Consider the following 19399-nt stretch of genomic DNA (forward strand, 5'->3'; position numbering starts at 1 on the left):
GGTATGGTGAGATCTCATCTTGCTAACTAGTCTTCCATGGCGAACCTTGTCGAACGCCTTACTGAAGTCCATATAGATCCCATCTACCGCTCTGCCCTCAAAAATCCACTTTCTTACTTCTTCATAAAACAGCTCAGTCAAGTAAGTGACATGATTTCCCGCACACAAAGCCATGCTGACTATCCCTAATCAGTCCTTGCTTTTCCAAATACATGCAAATCCAGTCCCTCAGGGTTCCCTCCAACAACTTGTCTGGCACCAACATCAGGCTCACAGGTCTGTAGTTCCCGGGCTTGTCCAAACCGCCTTCATTAAACAGTATCATCATATTAACCAACCCCCAGTCTTCTGGCACCTCAGCTGTGACTATCGCTGATATAAAAATCTCAGCAAGGGGCCCAGCAATCACTTCCCTAGCTTCCTACAGAATTTTAGGACACACCTGATGAAATCCTGGGCATTTATCCACCTTTCTGCGTTCCAAGACATCCAGTACCACCTTCGCTGTAATATGGACATTTTTCAAGGTGTCACCATCGATTTCCAACATTCTATATCTTCCATATCCTTCTCCACAGTAAATGCTGATGCAAAATACTTGTTTAGTATCCCCTCCCCACCCCATCGCCTGCAGATCCACACACAGGCTGCCTTGCTGATCCTTGAGGAGCCCTATTCTGTCTCTAGTAACCCATTTGCTCTTAATGTATTTATAAAAACCCTTTGGATTGTCCTCACCCTATTGGCCAATACTGTGTCCTGTCCCCTTTTTGCCTTACTGATTTTCCTCTTAAGTATACTTCTATTGCCTTTATACTAGAAGGATGTTCTGGATTGGAATAAATGCCAAATATTTCATCTTGATAAAAGGGCAGGACTTAACACTGATTAAAAGTCGGGCCTTGCATAGTGATATAGAACAAAGAGACCTCGGGGTTCAGATCTTTGCAGTTTATGTCACATGTAGACAGGGTTGTTCAGAAGATGTATAGCACACTTGCCTTCATTGCTCACACCTTTGAGTATAGGAGTTGGGACATTACATTGAGGTTGTACAGGATGTTGGTGAGGCCTCTTCTGGAATACTGTGCTCAGTTCAGGTTGTGCTGTTATAGGACAGATGTTATTAAGTCGGAGCGGGTTCAGAAGAGATTTACCAGGATGTTGATGGGAATGGATGCTTTCGGCTATAAGGAGAGGCTAGGTAGGCTGGGACTTCTTTCACTGGGGTGTAGGAGGCGGAGGGGTGACCTTATTGGAGGTTTATAAAATCCTGAAGAGTATAGGTAATGTGAACAGCAGGTGCCCTTTCCAGGAGGGGGCGCGATTCAAGAGTGGGTGAGAAAAGGAAGACCCTAAAAAGACGTTCCGGATTTTACTTTTTGTTTTTGTACAGAGAGTGATTCACATGTGGAATAAACTAGCAGAGGACGTGGTAGCTGTGAATACAATTACAATTTAAGGGTGGCACAGTGGCTCAATGGTTAGCACTGCTGCCAGGGACACAGGTTCAATTCCTGCATTGGGTGGCTGTCCATGCGGAGTTTGGATATGCTTCCCCATGTCAGCGTGAGTTCCTTCAGGTGCGCCCGTTTCTTCCCACAAGCCACAGATGTACAGGGTAGGTGAACTGGCAGTCCTCAATTGCCCATAGTGTTCAGGGATGATTGGGTTTAGTGAATTAGTAAGGGGTAAATGTAGAGTAAAACGGTAGGGGAATGGGATTCTAAGAGGAAAAAGCATTTGGACCTGTATATCGATAGGGAATGCTTGGATGGATTTGGACTAAGTGGAGGTAGATGCGATTAGTTCAGTTCGAATTTATGGTTGACACGGACTGGTTGGAACACAGGGTGTGTGTCAGTGCTGTATAACGTTCTGACTCTATCGCTCGTTGTCTCTGTAAATTCCTCTATGCTCGGAACTCTCCGTCAATGCCACCTCATCCAGTCTTACAACTCTTCCTTATCTCGATAATTCCTCTCCAGCCTCAAAACTCAAAAAAGTCTATCAGAAATATCTCTATCTCTGTAACATCCTCAATCCTCAGAATCCTCTCCAACTTTCATCTCCTCCAGCTTCATTACTCTCCCTATCTCTAATCCCCTCCAGTCTCTCAAAGCTCTGCTATATGTGCCTTTTTTATTTCCAGCCTTCAGGATTCCCAATGTTTATTTCTCACTTGATGACGGCCCTTTCCGATTCTGTGCTGAGCTTCTGAATTCTTCCTTAAACCTCTCAATCTCCTTTTCCTCCCAAAACATCGGCCAATCATCTGTCATCTACTCTAGTATCACCCTTTCTGACCCGAAGTCCAATGGAGCCTGTCATATTCCTATAATAAACATCTCAGCGGTCTACAGAACAGAAAAAGGCTCTGGTAGCACATCGGGTCTGTGACAAAGAAAACTACCACCTACCTGTCCTCATCTATTTTCCAATAATTGTGGAAAAGTCTCATCTATCATGGCATTGCAAGTGCACACTAAATACATCTCAAATGCTACCGGGATTTCTGTGTCTCCCACCCTTACAGACAGTGAGGTTCAATGCAACTGTTGCTCGATGATGACATCGCCCACAGGAACACAGAGCAGCTGGGTCTGTGCAAACCAGAGATCCCCCACACATTGGGAAGGATGGCAGAGTCCCTGAGAGGGGGCACAGGAGATTTACCAGGATGGTTCAAGGAATGGGGGATTTTAGTTGCAGAGACATGGGTGCTGTTAATAAATATCAAGAATATCCATCTACAATAGATGGACTCTTGTTCTCAACCTCTCCCCTTGCCTGGGCTGTGGTAACCTTCAGGTTAAACCCACCACCAGACATTTCTCCCTAATGAGAGAGCAGCCCTATGGTCTGGTCAGACAATGCTGCCTTTCCCTTTTACACAGCGATGCCACTGTACCCTGGGGATGGGGAGAGGGAACGCTGAAGGTGGGGGATGGGACACCACTCAGGCACAGTGCTTTGTCCTGGAGGATGTTCACTTTAATATTGTTGGTGTCTGCACTGATGCAGGCAAGTGGAGAATGTTCCAACACAATCCTGATGTGTGCCTTATAGGGAGCAAACAGACATTGGGGAATCAGGGGTTTGGGGAAACAGGTTGTTCTCCTTGTAGCAGAGGAAATTGCGGGTGCACTGTGACAGAGGGGTTTACAGATTTAGAATAATCCACCTTACACTCATGAGTTCATCAGAAAAGGATTACAGGACACATATTGAAGACTTGGGGGAGATCTACTGAGAGTGTGGGGTGATTCAAAAGAGGACATTTATGCAGCAAATGGGAATGAGCTGGAATACAATACTCACACACAATGTGAATATCCAGCTCCTGATGAATTGAGTAATTTTGTCACAGTTTGGCGTTACAATTACTGAGATTACCATCTGAATGTCCACCTGTAATACACGTTTATAAAACTGTCACTGTCAGTTCATTTAAGAAACTCTCACCACCCCCTCCTCCTGGCCCAGGATGACTGGACACATTACCCCTTGTGGGGGTCAGCAGTTAGTTCAGGGGGAAATCTGTATGGGTTTCTGTGAGTTTCCACACTGGGTCTTCATGTGACTGAACAGGGCAGATCTTTGACACATGGGACACAATGTTTCAAGAGTCAGTGCGATGTGGAGAGCAGGATGTGCTTCCTTTTCTTTCCTTCCGTGCTACCGCTGTGCCTCATCAATTAGACAGGGGGGGTGAAAGGCTCATGCAGCTCGATGGGCAAGTTGTCTCCATTCTGACCCATGAGCAGCAAGCTCCTCCCAGTCATTCCAAAGAGTCTCTCTGAAAGGGTAACAACTGCTTCCCACTGCCCAGTGCTCCCAGGAAATGTTTAGAAGAATGAGCGGGGAAATCTCTGAGAAAAGGCAGAACGGTAAAGTTCCAAAAGGATTATAAACAGTTTACAGAGAGGGATTCATTGGAGAAGTGGGCAACAAGTTAGCAAATGGAGCATAATTTGGGAAATTGTGAAGTTGCTCATTTTGGAGGAGATAATAAAAGAACAGAGTGCTATGTAAATGGTGGAAACTGTCGAAAGCTGCACCACAAAGGGACCAGGGGTAATTGCGTAGGAAACACAGTTATAACAGGGAATCAGGATGGGGAATGGAACGTTGTTTCTTATTACAAGGAGTTTTCAGTGTAAGTGTTTGGAGTATATACCTGAGAGTAACTTTACAAAGTGCGAGTGAGACCACATCTGGAGTAATGACAGAAGTTTTGGTCCCTTTATTTAAGGGAATACATAATGACATCCGAGGCATTTCAGAAAAGATTAACTGGGATGATCCCTGGCTTGTAGGGATTATCTTTTAAGAAAAGGCTGAAAATGTTGGGACTCTACTCACTGGATTTGGGAAGAATGAGAGGTGATCTCATTGTAACATGCAGGATTCTTAAGGAGTTTGACAGGGTAAATACTGAGAGGATGTTTCCCATCATGAGGGATCTGGAATCAGATACTCGGATAGTCACGGAATCAAGGGTTCTGTTTTAGATTCGTCAAGTTTAAGGCAACATCAACACGGGTCAGGGGTTTCAGTAGCAATGGAGCTGGGGTGAAGGGGGGGGGAAGCAACGTTTTAGAGATTGGAATTCCTGGTGTTTGTGATTGTGTAGATACCTGATCAGAAGGTCACCTTGGGGTTACAGATATGAGAGCAATATTGTGAAGAGTGTAGTTCTGCCTCAGACAGTTCCCAGGGAGAGGGGGGGCTCAGCAGTAAGGGAAAGGAATTTGTAATAGCAACTGAAGGCAATGGGTTTAACCATTTCAATGTTCCATTGCAGGAAATTGCAGCCAATCGCGTAGTGGGAGTGTGATGAGCAGTTTGATAACTGAGTAATGGAGAGGGATGATGGGGAGGGAGAGCTAGGCATTGTCAGTGTACATGTGAACCCTCAGACGGTGCTTTTGGACGATGTCACCTCCTGACAGTATGTGGGTGAGAAACAGGAGGGACCAAGAATCGATCCTTGAGGGACACCACATACAAGGAATTTAGAAAGGAATGGGAGAGTGGGGATGAAGTAGGTTTTTCCAACAACGGTGAGGTCAAAATATTACTTCGTAGCAGAATGGGAGAGAAGGACATAACCAGAAAAGACAGACAGACAGAACAAGGAACAATACCTGTGATTTGGTGAGGGGAGGGAGGTGGGGGTGATGTGGAGGAAGAGCCCAACTCCAAAAACACACTTTCTTCATTGGTGACATCACCCAACTCCACCCTAGTCTCAGCTCATTTACTGAATGCAGGGATGGACGAGTATTTATCTCCAGACTTAATTATCCAAACACTCTTGGCCAGCCTCCCACATTCAACTTACATGTAATCTCAAGAGTATCTTAAACCCTCCTGCCCAAGTGCTCACTTGTACCAAAACTAGTTGATCCATCAAAAGGCTCCTATTTACAGGCAACAATTTAAAATTCTCACCCTGTGAACATCCCTGTCTCCCTGCACCACACACCCTGCAAGACCTTGACAACTCATTTGTATTTATTCATTGCTTCACCTGTCTGGCTGTTTCTACTGTTGCCAAGGCAACACTGTCTGGAATTCCCACCTGAACCCTCTCAGACCTGCTTTCCTCTTTTAAGGTGTTCTCGAAAACCTGGTCATTTGGCAATGCTTTTGATCACTTGACCTAGTATCTCAATCTGTGGCCTTATGCCAGAATTTTTCAATAGTATTTCTGTGAAATTATAACCATGATTAAAAAAACAAACTGTTGCTGATTTGCACATACATTGTCAACTCTTCAATATTGCTGAGTGAATAATCTATAACAGCACTTACCCAACCACATTGTGGGAGCACCTTCACCACATGAACTGCAGCTGGACAGGGAAATCAAACATCACCCTCTCCACAGGCAATGGGGCTTTGGCACTGATCACTGGGATCTGTGGAGGGAGAAACACAGTTGCTATTTCAGGGAGTGCAAAATGCATTATAAGGAGGGAAAATGGTGCAGAATTTGGGATTTTCAAATTTGTGATTCACAATGTGCACTAAGTTCTGTAAAACCTCTCATCCCATACCATGAAAATGTCCTTCTCTTTCTGGTCTATGTCTTTCCTTTCCCCTGCCCTGCACCTTCACACATTTCCAATGCCTTGGCCACAACAACACTGTGCTGTCAGTGAAGTTTATCACGTGGTTGAGTATTGTCCCGCCCCTCATTCACTCCGATTGGTTGAAGGACCAACTGGCACATCCTGGTCCTCCAGCCTCGTTCCCCCGACTCTTATTGGTCCTGCGCTGACATCAATAATCCGAGGCCCATTGTGGGCTGGAGCATGCTCAGTGCTTCCTGTTTTTGCTGCTGTTCATCAGGTATGAGAGAGAGAGAGGGCTCATCCCTGTTTCTCCTGATGTCAGACAATAACAACAACTACCTGCATTGTATGGAGCCTTTCACATTGACAAATCTAAAATGCTTGACGAATGACGGAAACGTTGATTAAAGATAACAATTTTAGATACATCTTTAAGGCAGAGAGAGGGAGTTAGGGAGGATATTCCAAAGGTTTGTGTCCTCGGCAGCTCCAATCGTGGAGTGATATAGGTGGGCAACAGCTTACAATGGAGACAGTTAGTGGCTAACCATAGGTTAACAACCTCATGTCGTAGCCCCCTACCCCACACACCAGGCCTTGTTCTCACAGCGTGCCATTACACACTACCTATGGTTAACCACTAACAGTCTCCATTAACAGCTAGTCACCCCCCCCAGTCAGATCATTATCCTTTATCCAACTGTTCTTCTCACTCTATCCCTACCTATCCTTTACTCCTTTTATCTTCCCCCTACATTAACTTCTGCACATAAACTGACTGTTTTTCCTCAGTAACATCTGTCCTGAGGAAGGGACACAGGGTCTGAAACTTTAACTCTGATTTCTCGTCACAGATGCTGCCAGACCTGCTGAGCTTTTCCAGAATCTCCTGGTTGTTGTTTCTGATTTACAGCATCTGCAGTTCTTTTGGTTTTAATTTACCGGGAGTTTGTAATTCAGGTCCTACAGCCTCTGTCCCAGTCTCTGCTGTCTCTCCCACCCCCACCCAGTGACACTGCACCTGCACAGCTCATAGACAGGTGTTGTCTTGCTGGCTACACCCCTCATTCACTCCCATTGGCTGCAGGACCACACAGACTCTCCTCCTATTGGTCTGGAGCTGACATCAATCAAGCCGGCGCCGATTGAGGGGCGAGTGGTTGGCTCCTCCCTCTCCCTGCCCTGAGATGAGCTTCATCATTCACAGTGAATGGGGCAGTATCACAGTGTACAGGGGCTGGGGGCTATTCAGCCCATTGGGGCTGGACTCTCTCCCTCTGGAGATGCTACAAATCTGTCCCAAGTCTCCTCCCATGTGCCCACAGCCCCCCAAATCTTTCCTTAAAAAGTAAAATTCCAAGTCTGTTTCAGAATACCTGCTGAATCTGCGTCGTTCAGACTGTTCCAGATGCTCAGAACTTACTGAGTAAAATAGTGTTCACATTTTCACCTTGTATTATTTGCCAATTACTTGAAAGTAGTTACTAAAAATTGTGAAAGTGTTAACAATTCCTCTCTCTCACTCTCTCTGCAAATTCAAGACCTTGGAACCAAATCTGCACCAGGTCGAAATCACTGCTTCACCTTCTCAGCTCCAAGGATAATTATCTGTGCTTCGGCTAGCTCTCCACAAAATAGAGGAATGCATCTTAATTTATTAAGGTCAAAGAAACAGACCTTCAGTCAAATTCGTCCGGGCCAACAAGGAATCCTAAACTAATGGATTCCCATTTACCATCTATTGGCCTGTATCCATTAAAAACCCTTCCTATTCATGTACCCAATTGGAAGCCATTTAAATGTTGTGATTTTATCAGCCTCCACTATTTCATCTGATAGCCCTTCCCATACACACACCACACTCAGCTTGAAAACATTGCCATTTAGATCCCTTTTAAATCTTTGCCCTCTCAACTTAAACCCATGTGCTCTAGTTTTGGACCCACCTAACCTGAGGAAATAGGACCCCGGCTGTTCACCTCATCCACGCCCCTCATGATTTTATAAATCTCCATGAAGTCCCCTCTCAGTCTTTGACTCTCCAGAGAAAATAGCCCCAGCCTATTCAGCCCCTCCCTGTAGCCCGATCCTCCAATCCTGGCAATGTTTTTGTAAATCTTGTCCAAACATTTTCAAGTTTCACAACATCCTTCCCAGAACAGGGAAATTCAAACTGAAAACAGAATTCCAGAAGTGGCTTAATCAACATCCTGTCCAGCCACAATATGACGTTCCAGCTTCTGTATTCAATGCATTGACCAATAACGGAGAGCGTTAATGGAGTCCCATTTGCCAGCAGTTCACCCTCATCCCTCCAAAACCTCCCTCTTCATGTACCCAGTCAGACGCCTTTTAAATTCTGCAATTGTACTAGCCTCCACCCCTTCCTCTGGCAGTTCATTCCATACATGCAATGCCCTCAACATGAACAAGATTCCCCTTAAATCCGTTTTAACTCTTTTTCCCTCTCACCTTAAGCCTGTACCCTCTCGTTCTGGACCCACCGAACTTGGGAAAAAGTCCCTGACTGCTCACCTTATCCATGCCCTTCATGATTTTATAAGGACACCTCTCAGCCTCCAACTCTCCAGGGAAAATAGTCCCAGCCTATTCAGCCTTTCCCAATAGCTCAAACCGTCCAACCCCAGGAAAGTCCTTGCAAATGCTTTCTGAACCCTTTCAAGTTTCTCAACATTATTCCAAGAACAGGGAGATTGGAACTGAAAACAGAATTCCAGAAGGGCCTTCATCAGTGCCCTGTCCAGCCACAATATGACATCACAACAGCTGCATTCAATGCTTTGACCAATAACGGGGAGCGTACCAAATGCTGCATTCACTCCCCTGCCGACCTGTGACTCTAATTCCAAGGAACTATGAACCTGCACTCCAAGGTCTCTTTGTTCAGCAATGTTCCCCAGGACTTTACCATTAATCAGTCCTGCCCTGATTTGCCTTTCCAAAATACAACAGCTCACATTTATCTAAATTGAACTCCGTCTGCTATTCCTTGCTCCAATGGCCCATCTGACCGAGATCCTGCTGTATTTTGAACTAACCTTCTTCACTGTCCACTACACCTCCAATTTTGGTGTCTTCTGTAAACCTACTGACCATACCTTATATATTCACATCCAAGTCATTTATTTAAGGGCTCAATATCCAGCCTTGCAGCACATTGTTGCTCACAGGCCTCCAGTCCGCAAAGCAACCCTCCATCATCCTCTGTCTCCTACCTTCAAGGCAGTTTTGTAATGGCTTGCTCTCTCTGCATTCCATGTGATCTAACCCTGCTAACCAGTCTGCTTTGTGGAACCTTGTTGAATGTCCATATAACCAGCATTCACTGCCTGGCTGAATCAATTTTGTCAGTTCAAAACGCTCACTCAAGTTAGTGAGACACAATTGTGCATGTATAAAGCCACATTGACTCTCCCTGATAATTTCTTACCTTTCCCAAGAGATGGATTTCCTGTCCGGCTGTGCCTTCCTTGTTCAGTCCACACCCTCCCACCAACCCACACTCCACACCCTTGACCATCCCTTACCGCCATGGGAGGTGTAAAAGATGCGGCCACACCTCCCTCTGACCTCTGTCCAAGACCCCAAAATGATCTTTTCACATCAGGCAGAGATTTGCCTGCACATCCCAAAACCTCATATACTGCATCTACTCACTATGGGAAATTTAACGTGGTTCATCCAACTAACCTACACATCTTTGGACAGTGGGAGCAAATTGGAACACCCGAAGGAAATCCTCACAGACACTGGGGAGAATGTGCCAACTCCAACACAGACAGTCGCCCGAGGCTGGAATCAAACCCAGGTCCCTGGTGCTGAGGAAGCAGCACTAACCACTGAGCCACAATACTGTGGGATCTTCGGTGCTGATGTGCTGCCCCACTGATACCTCAGTCACTCACCCTGCCTCATTTCCTAAGAGGCAGCGATGACGGAGTGAAATTATCGCGAGACAGTTAATTCAGAGACCCAGATAACGTTCTGCGGACAAAGGTTTGAATCCCATCACGGCAGATTTTGGAACGTAAATTCAATAAATATCTGGAAAAAACTAATCTAGTGACAACAGGAATCCATTGTCAATTGTTGGAAAAACCCATGTGGTTCACTCATGACCTTTAGGGAAGGAAAATGCCATCCTTACCTGGTCTGGTCTGCATGGGACTCCAGACCTACAGCAACGTGGTTGACTCTTAACTGCCCTCTGGGTAAACGCAGCAATAAATGCTGGCCGAGCCAGTGACAGCCTCATCCTGTGAATGAATAAAGAAAACAGGTCAGGTTTTGTTCCTTCTCTAGTAGGTACATCCTACAAACTGAATCAGAAATGTTCTCGTACACAATGAACAAATACCCTTCCATCCAAACCCTTAACACTACAGCACTCCGAGGCTATGTTGGTAAAGTTAAAACCCCTGATCATTGCAACGATATTATTCTTACAGATAACTGAGGTCTCCTGGTAAAATTTTGTCTCAATTCCCTGCTGACTATTGGGAGAGAGTCTATAATACAATCCCAGTAAGATGGTCATCCCTTTCTTATTTCTCAGTACCAACCAAATAACTTGCCTGGATGTACTCCCAGGAATATCCTCCCGAAGCCCAACTATAATGTTATTCATAATCAAAAACACCTCTCCCCCTGCTCAGTTGGTCCCTTTCCATCCTTGCTATAGCATCTATACCCAGGAACATTAAGCTGCTAGTCCTATCCATCCCTGAGTGATGCCTCAGTAATTGCTGTAATATCCCAGTGCCATGTTCAAAACCATACCCTGAGCCCACCTGCCTGACCTGTCAGGTCTCTTGCACTGAAATAAATGCAGTGCAACTGGTCCGTCGCACCTCATTCTGTGACTTGCTCTTGCCTGCCTTGACAGTCTGACCAGTGAACAGTACCAGCCTCAGACTCACCTCTTTTCTCTCTATCTCTTTAGGATTACCCCGACTCCCTCACTGGTTTAATGCCTCCCAAGTGGCACTAGCAAATCTCCCTGCTCGTCAGGACCCCATGCTTTCCCCTTCCTATGCAACTGGTACCAATGTACAATGTCCTCCCAATGGTTAATATCCCTTTTGAGAATATTCTGCTCCCTCTGTGAGACATCCTTGACACTGGCACCAGGGCAGCACCACCCCATTCTGATCTCTCACTGTCAGCTGCAGAAACGGCAGACTGTGCCCCTGACTAGAGAGTCCCATATCACCATCGATCGTGTGGAACTGGATATACCTCACATTATGTTCGAAGCCAGTCTCACTACCAGTAACTTGGCTGCCAGTGCTACATTCCCCTGAAAGTCTATTACCACCTACATTTTCCAAAACAGTATCCTTGTCTGAGATGGGGATAACCACAGGAGACTCCTGCAGTACCTACCTACCCCTCCTAGCTTTCCTGGAGGTAACCCATCTACCTGACTGTATCTGCAGTATCCAGCATTCCTGAGACTGCCACCTATCACACCCCCGGCTCCTTTGAATTCCTCACTGCCTTTAATCACTCCTCCACCAATCCATGTGATCCAATAGGATTTGCAATCACACTTCCTGCAGACATAATCATCGGGATCATTGAAACTCTAGCACGCCACTCTACAACAGGCCATCTCTCTGCCTTAACAACCTACAGACCCAGACAAAGGCACAGTCTTACTGCTCGAAAAATACTGCCCGAGAATAACTTAATGCTTACGTTTTATATCTTAAACATTTAATCAAGAGACCGTAAGACATTAAAAAGAAATTCTCACCTGACTCACGATTGTAGATTTAATAAAATAAAACAGACTAAGATTGATGTTTGAAGAGACTGAAACTCACTGAGCTGATCCCCGGCTCTGAGTACTTCCAAGGGTGAGGTCTCTCTGAGGGCAGCTGTGAAATGTCTCTGTTTCTCTTCTAAGCCCACTCCATTAACTTCACAGCAAGTCAGCTCAGAGAGGTCACTGCTTGGTTTTATTCAATGGGGGTTGCCCTTGCTGCCCAGACCAGTATTTATTGGCCCCCTTTACTTGTCTTGGAGAAAGTGGTGGTTAACCGCCTCCCTGAAATGCTGCAGTCCATGTACACCACAGTGATGTTTGGACAACAATCCCCCTCTGGCCCCACAACTCTCCCTGTCTCTGTAATCCCCCTCCGCCTTCAGAAATTACATTTCCGTGGCATCAGATTTTTATTTAGATTCATTTTTGTTTAATAAACTTCCCCCCACCCCACCAAAAAAAAGTGAAATATTTCGCCCCCAAACAAATCTGTTGATTGACCTTTTGGAGACGCCGACACATGGACGTTGCAGTATTTTATCTCAAATTGTACACGTAGAATGACAGAACATTCTTTTAAACATTGCTAAAAAGGTAGGCAATGGCTTTATGGTATTCCTGCCAGGTGAGTGACATGTGCAATGCTCCGAGGATTAGAGTTAGAATCCCAACATGGCTGATGGTGGCATCGGAATCCAATACAATCTAGAGTGAAAAGGCAAATGATGACCACGAAACTATTGTCGATTGTTAGAAAACCCATCTGGTTCACTAATGTCCTGTAGGGAAGGAAACTGTCATCCTCACCTGGTCTGGCCTACATGTGACTCCAGACCCACAGCAATGTGGTTAACACTCAACTGCCCTCAGGAAAACTACTTTAAAAACTGTTAACAAATACTCCGCAGGTATCACTTAAAAACTGGCTGTTCCCATTGGGACCATGTTAATTTCTGAACGGCCTGAACTAAAACTGAGTTTCAGCTTCACCTGCTCCCTTTCTCCCCTCGCTCTGTTTACACCCAACTCCAGAACACTCATTGAGCCAAGCAGCCCTCACAGTGCAGCCCTGTCATTGTCATTGTCTGCTCACACCTACACTGCCCTCAGCCTCCTGTCCTGTTCCAATGCATCTCAATGGGAGCTCAGGGACAGCACCTCATCTTTCAATTCAGCCCTTTGTAACCCCAGAGTCAACATGGACCGCAGCAGTTTCTGAATGAACAAACAGTTGTCAGAATCTGAAACATTCCACCTGAAAAGGTACTGGAATTTGAGTCCAAAAGGACTTTTAATGGGAACTTTGCAGGAAATTGAAAATATGAAGTTTACAGGTTAACATCATGAAGTGGGTGATTGGGTCTAATCTGAGAGTTCTTACAAAGAGATGAGGTATTATTTGGATAAATTTGCAGGGCCCAGAACAGAGCACACATCCAAAGGGTGATCCAACCACGATTTTGTACATCGTTCTGCTTTACAAAAGCATTGGAGATATTTTTCCACAAATAGAACAAACCTTTCTTCTTCCACAGTTAAATGCCAATGATATTCAGATCCTGATGAATCCATTGACTGTAAAAACTTGCTTTTTAGATCCCAACTTCAATTATTCTGATTTAATATCCTATGAAGTGAATTCACAAAACAAAACTCAGTCAGTACAGGAAGAATATAAAGACATACTTTTTTCTTGGTATGTGCTTGATGTGTAAATGCCTCTCTTTAAATGGTACACACCCGCCCCATCCTAGGAAGAGGACATGTCCATGCCCCTCACTGTACCTTGCCCCCAATAAAGATGGCGGCCATATCCCAGGACCTATCACCACCTGAGGGCCGCAGCCATTTTCCCATCTGCTGCAAACTCGGGAAAGAGTTTCTAATTCAGATTAACGACCCGCACAGAGTGAAACTAAAACTTCCCAGTCAAAGGTGACTCATTATCTCCCTTTCCCCGAGGCCACTCTCCCCTTCCCTGTTTGCCTCTCCCATATTCACCAACGGCCGAGTCACGTGGCTCTGCACAGGCGGAGTTCCTGGTGACGTGTCATCGCACTGGCCACGCCCCTCATTCACTCCCATTGTTTGAATGACCAGCTGGTTCCACTTGGTCCACCATTCCCACCACCTTTTCCTACTGGTTCGAAGCTGCCATCAATCAGCTGGACCCCATTGTGAGGTCAGTGGTGGGATCCTCCCCCTGCCTGAATCAAACCCGGAAGGCGGATGGATGGTGTCAATCAGGAACAACAAGCAGGAGGTGCTGGGAAAGCTCAGCAGGTCTGGCAGCATCTGGGAACAGGAATCTGTCCAGTGGCCCTTCCTCAGAACCGATGGGAGCTGGGAAAATTAGGATCCTGACAGCGTGGAAACAGGCCATTCGGCCCTAAAAGTCCACAGCGTCCCTCCGAAGGGTATCCCACCCAGACCCATTCCCCTACCCTATTACTGTATATTCCTCCTGACTAATGCACCTAACCTACACATCCCTGAGCATTATGGGAAATTTAGCTTGGCCAATTCAACTAACCTGCAGATCTTTGTAGTGCAGGAGTTAGGGGTTAAAGAGTAAATAATGAGCAGGGACAGAACCCAAAGAGAGACCAGTACATTTGGAAAGACAAAGGAGTGGATTATGAGCAGGCTGGGATGGTGCATAGCTGTTAATGGAGGGGACAGGAACCGGTGTCTGGCAGCATTTCAGTGGTGGTAATGGAAATGGCAGACGACGATCTACGTTTTGCTGCAAAAACAGACCCCGAGCTTCCAGCTGCCTGCCACTTTAACACACGAGCCTGTTCCCTGGCCAACATCTCTGTCTCATGCTTACTGCAGTGTTCCAGTAAAGCCTGAACATAACAAATGGCCCCGTATTTCAAGGACTGCAATTTTCTCTCCCACGTTGTTAATACCATTGAAAGTGTCTCCTCCACTTCCGGCATCTCTGCCTTTGAAACCCACACCTCCAACTGCAAGGATAGAACCCTCCCTAAGTCCTTACCTTCCACCCAGATACAACACATCATCCTCTGCCATTTCCACCACTTACAATCAGACCCCACCACCAGACTCTTAAGGAGTTTGACAGGATAAATCGTGAGAGGATGTTTCCCATCATGGGGGAGTCTGAAACCAGATTCTGCGCCAGTCACGGAATCAAGAGTTCCGCTTCAGATTCATCAAGTTTAAGGCGACACCAACGCGGGTAAGGGGTTTCAGTAGCAATGGAGCTGGGGTGAGGAGGAGACAAACAACGTTTCAGAGATTGGAATTCCTGGGTGTTAGTGATTGTGTAGATGCCTGATCAGAAGGTCAGCTTGGGGTTACAGATATGAGAGCAATATTACGAAGAGTGTAGTTCTGCCTCAGAGTTCCCAGGGAGAGGGAGGGGCTCAGCAGTAAGGGAAAGGAATTTGTAAGGCAACGGGTTTAACCATTACAATGTTTCATTGGAGGAAACTGCAGCTAATTGAGCAGTGGGAATGTGGTCAGCAGTTTGATAACTGAGTAACAGTGGAGTAATGGAGAGGGATGATGGGGAGGGAGAGCTCTGCAACAATTAAGGACTGAGCTGGTCCGGTCCTAAAGGACATAGCTGCTCAACTGAGTCTGCAGCAGGTTGTAAGGGAACCAACAAGAGGGAAAAACATACTTGATCTCATTGTTATGAATTGACCAGCTGCAGATACATCTGCCCATGACAGTATCGGTAAGAGCGACCATCACACACTCCTTTTGGAGACAACGTCTTGCCTTAAAGTTAAGAAAAATCTCCATTGTGTTGAGTGGCACTATCACTATTCTAAATGGGATAGAATTTGAAGAGATGTTAGATCTTAAACTGGGTACCTCTGAGGCACTGTGGGACATCAACAGCAGCAGAACTGTACTCCAGCACAATCTGTAATCTCATGGGTTTGTACATCCCGCTCTCACCCATCACAATGGACAGGAAAGGAGGGCATGCCATGAGCAGCACCAGGCATACCTAAAAACAAAGTGCCAACCTGGTGAAGCTACCAAGCAGGACTATCTGCATTTCAAACAGCATCAGCAGCAAGCAATAGAGTGAAGTGATTCTACATCCAATGGATCAGATCAGAGCTCTGCAGTTCTGCCACACCCAGTTGTGAACGGTGATGGACAATTAAACAACTCACTGGAGGAAGCATCACAGATATTCCCACCCTTACTGATGGACGGGCCTCACATATACAAGCACCAGATACGACAACAGCATTTGCTCCATAACTTGCCACCCACCAAGCCAAGTACCGCTTCAGCACTGGCATCGAACAACAATGTAGAACAGGCATGTTCAACACAAAAACTCAGGGCAATCCAATCCAGGAAATTTCCCTCTATGAGTCCACACTGGATCAGCAGTAAAGTGATGCAAGATGTCATCAACAGGGCTACCAAGCAGCAGCTGCTCAGCGACACTCATTTTAGGCTCCACCAGGGCCACTCAGCTCCCGATTGTGTTACCGCCTGATTCACAACCTGACAACCAGCTGAATGCCAGAGGTGAGGTGAGGGGGACAGCCCAGTCCCACTCCAACACCACTATTTCTAGCTGATTCTACCCTCATCTCAGCTCATATACTCTCATCCACCTTGTGTTATCTCCAGGCTTCAGTAGCTAAACACACTCCTGGCCAGCTTCCCACATTCGACCTCCCTGTCATCTCAAGAAAAACTAAATGTCTGCTACCCTAGTACTCCTTTGTACCAAAACTTGTTGAACCTTCAAAAAGCTCCTATTCATAATCAACAACATAGAGCCACAGAGATGTACAGCATGGAAACAGACCCTTCAGTCTAACCTGTCCATGCCGACCAGATATCCTAACCCAATCTAGTCTCACCTGCCAGCATCCGGCCCACATCCCTCAATTTAAAATTCTCACCCTTGGTGTAATTCCTGGTTGTGACCATCCCTAGCTCGCTGTATCTCACACCCTTTGAGACCTCGACAATCCATTCTGTTCGAGACTCCCAATGAGCTGTTAATTCATTACCTCACCTGGGTGGCTGCTTTTACAGTTGCCAAAGCAACAAGGTCTGAAAATTGCAGCCAAAACCTCACAGGTCTGCTTTCCTCCTTTAAGACATTCCTCAAAATCTGCTTATTTGGCAATGCTTTTGGTCAGCTGACCTAATATCATCCTTCTCTGGCCTGATGTCTAAAGTTCCCAATAATATTTTTGTGAAATTATAAGCATGATAATAAAACTACAAACTGTTCTTGATTTGGACATTATCTTCAAATCATCACTGTTGCTGTAATGCATAATCTGTAACATCTCTTACCCAACCACATTGTGGGAGCACCTTCACCACACAAACTGCAGCTGTACAAGAAAGTCAAACATCACCCTCTCCCCAGGCAACAGGGCTTTGGCATTAATCACTGGGATCTGTGGAAGGAGAAATACACATGATGTTTCAGGGAGTGCAAAACGGATTACAGGGAAAGAAAATGGTGCAGAATTTGAGAGTCAGAAATGGAAGGAAAATACACTTGCTTATTGGAAAAAGGAATTCTTGACTGTCAAAGATTTTCCAGAAAAATATTAATAAGCAGCACATGGTCAGGGGCTGGGCGGCAGTGAAAAGTTAACTTACCAAAATATCTGTAAAAGTTATAGTAAAATACTAAACAGACCAAAGATACACCCATTGTTCGAGACTGAGGAAGCTAGATATTAACAAAGTGGTCATGAGGGAGCCCAGTGTAAGTTTTTATGATCTCACAGTCATAGAGATGTATAGCACCGAGACAGACCCTTCGGTCTAACTCACCCATGCCAACCAGGTATCTAAACCTAATCTATTCCCATTTGCCAGCATTTGGCCCATATCCCTGTAAATGCTTCCTAATCATATCATGTGTCTTTTTAGATGCCTTTGACATGTTTTAGTTGTACGAGTCTCCACCACTTCTTCTGGCAGCTCATTCCATCCACTGCATGAAAGAATTGTCCTTTAGACCCCTTCGAAATTTTATCCGTTCACCCTAAAGTAATGCCCACTTCATCTGGACACCACCACTCCGGGGAAAACACCTGGTTCATTTACTCTATCCATGCCCCTCATGATTATATAAACCTTTTGGGCGGCACGGTGGCACAGTGGTTAGCACTGCTGCCTCACAGCACCAGAGACCTGGGTTCAATTCCCGACTCAGGCGACTGACTGTGTGGAGTTTGCACGTTCTCCCCGTGTCTGCGTGGGTTTCCTCCGGGTGCTCCGTTTTCCTCCCACAGTCACAAAGATGTGCGGGTCAGGTGAATTGGCCATGCTAAATTGCCCGTAGTGTTAGGTAAGGGGTAAATGTAAGAGTATGGGTGGGTTGCGCTTCGGCGGGTCGGTGTGGACTTGTTGGGCCGAAGGGCCTGTTTCCACACTGTAAGTCTAATCTAATAACATCACCGCTCAGACTATGGTACTCCAGGGAAAACAGCCCAGCCTTTTATGTCTCACCCTGTAGCTCAAATCCTCCAACCCTAACAACATCCTTGTAAGTCTTTTTTGAAACCTTTCAAGTTTCACAGCACCCTTCTGATAGGAGGTAGGCTAGAATTCCACACACTATTCCAAACGTGGCCTAACAAATGTCCTGTACAGCAACATGACCTCCCACATCCTATACTCAATGCTCGAACCAATAAAGGAAAATATACTGAACACCTTCTTCATCATCCTATCTGCCTGCAGCTTGACTTGCAAGGACTATGAACCTGCAGTCCAAGGTCTCTTTGTTCCGCAAACATCTCCAGGGCCTTGCCATTCAGTGTATAAGTCCTGCCCTGATTTGCTTTTCCAAAATGCAGCACCTCACATTAATCTAAATTATATCCCATCTGATCAATATCTCATTGTAATCTGAGGTAGCCTTCTTCATTATCCACAATACCTCCAATTTTGTATTACCTGCAAACTCATTTACGATATCAAATCATTTAAATGAATAATGAAACAAATCCAGAAATAAACATCCATTTCTCTGAGTTTGAATGTGCTCTGTGTAAATCCTGCCCAATGACTCAGTACCAGAGAAAGGCTGCACATGCGCCTGGCTGCACCTTGCCCCCTACAAAGCTGGTGGCTCCACACGTGGCCAGTGAATTCTTGCCCCGAATAAAGATGGCGGCGCGCACCCATGCCTGCAGCCACACTGAGGCAATTCCCTGTTTACTGAAAACACGAGACTGGGACGTTCATATTTGTGTTTTCCGATGTGCACGTTTTGTTTGTAAAACTTCTCCGCTCACACAGAATCTCTCCCACCTCCTGCGGTTCCACAGACAGCCTTGATGTTTGCAGGTACCTATTCTCTGCCTGGTTACTCATTTGTCCTTCGTGTATTTGTACAATCACTTTGGATTCTCCTTAAACCCATTTCCTAAAGCTATCTCGTGTCCCCTTTTTGCCCTCCTGGTTTACCTCGAGTATACTCCACCTGCCCCTATACTCCTCTAGGGATTCACACAAACACAGCTCTCTGTACCTGCCATAT

The 19399-nt window shown here is 45.7% G+C and overlaps 1 long non-coding RNA gene across 1 annotated transcript; it reads right to left on the bottom strand.

The window, feature by feature from the left end:
* Positions 1 to 3334: 3334 nt before the first annotated feature.
* On the bottom strand, positions 3335 to 13496 carry LOC132813969 (uncharacterized). Its single transcript, XR_009644246.1, has 4 exons — positions 13394 to 13496; positions 10252 to 10360; positions 5821 to 5927; positions 3335 to 3411 (listed from the first exon to the last, which is right to left on the bottom strand). It is a non-coding gene; the product is annotated as an uncharacterized LOC132813969 (long non-coding RNA).
* Positions 13497 to 19399: the final 5903 nt, after the last annotated feature.

Source organism: Hemiscyllium ocellatum, unplaced genomic scaffold, assembly GCF_020745735.1.
Source record: "Hemiscyllium ocellatum isolate sHemOce1 unplaced genomic scaffold, sHemOce1.pat.X.cur. scaffold_587_pat_ctg1, whole genome shotgun sequence".
In the NCBI taxonomy this organism is placed as follows: Eukaryota; Metazoa; Chordata; class Chondrichthyes; order Orectolobiformes; family Hemiscylliidae; genus Hemiscyllium; species Hemiscyllium ocellatum.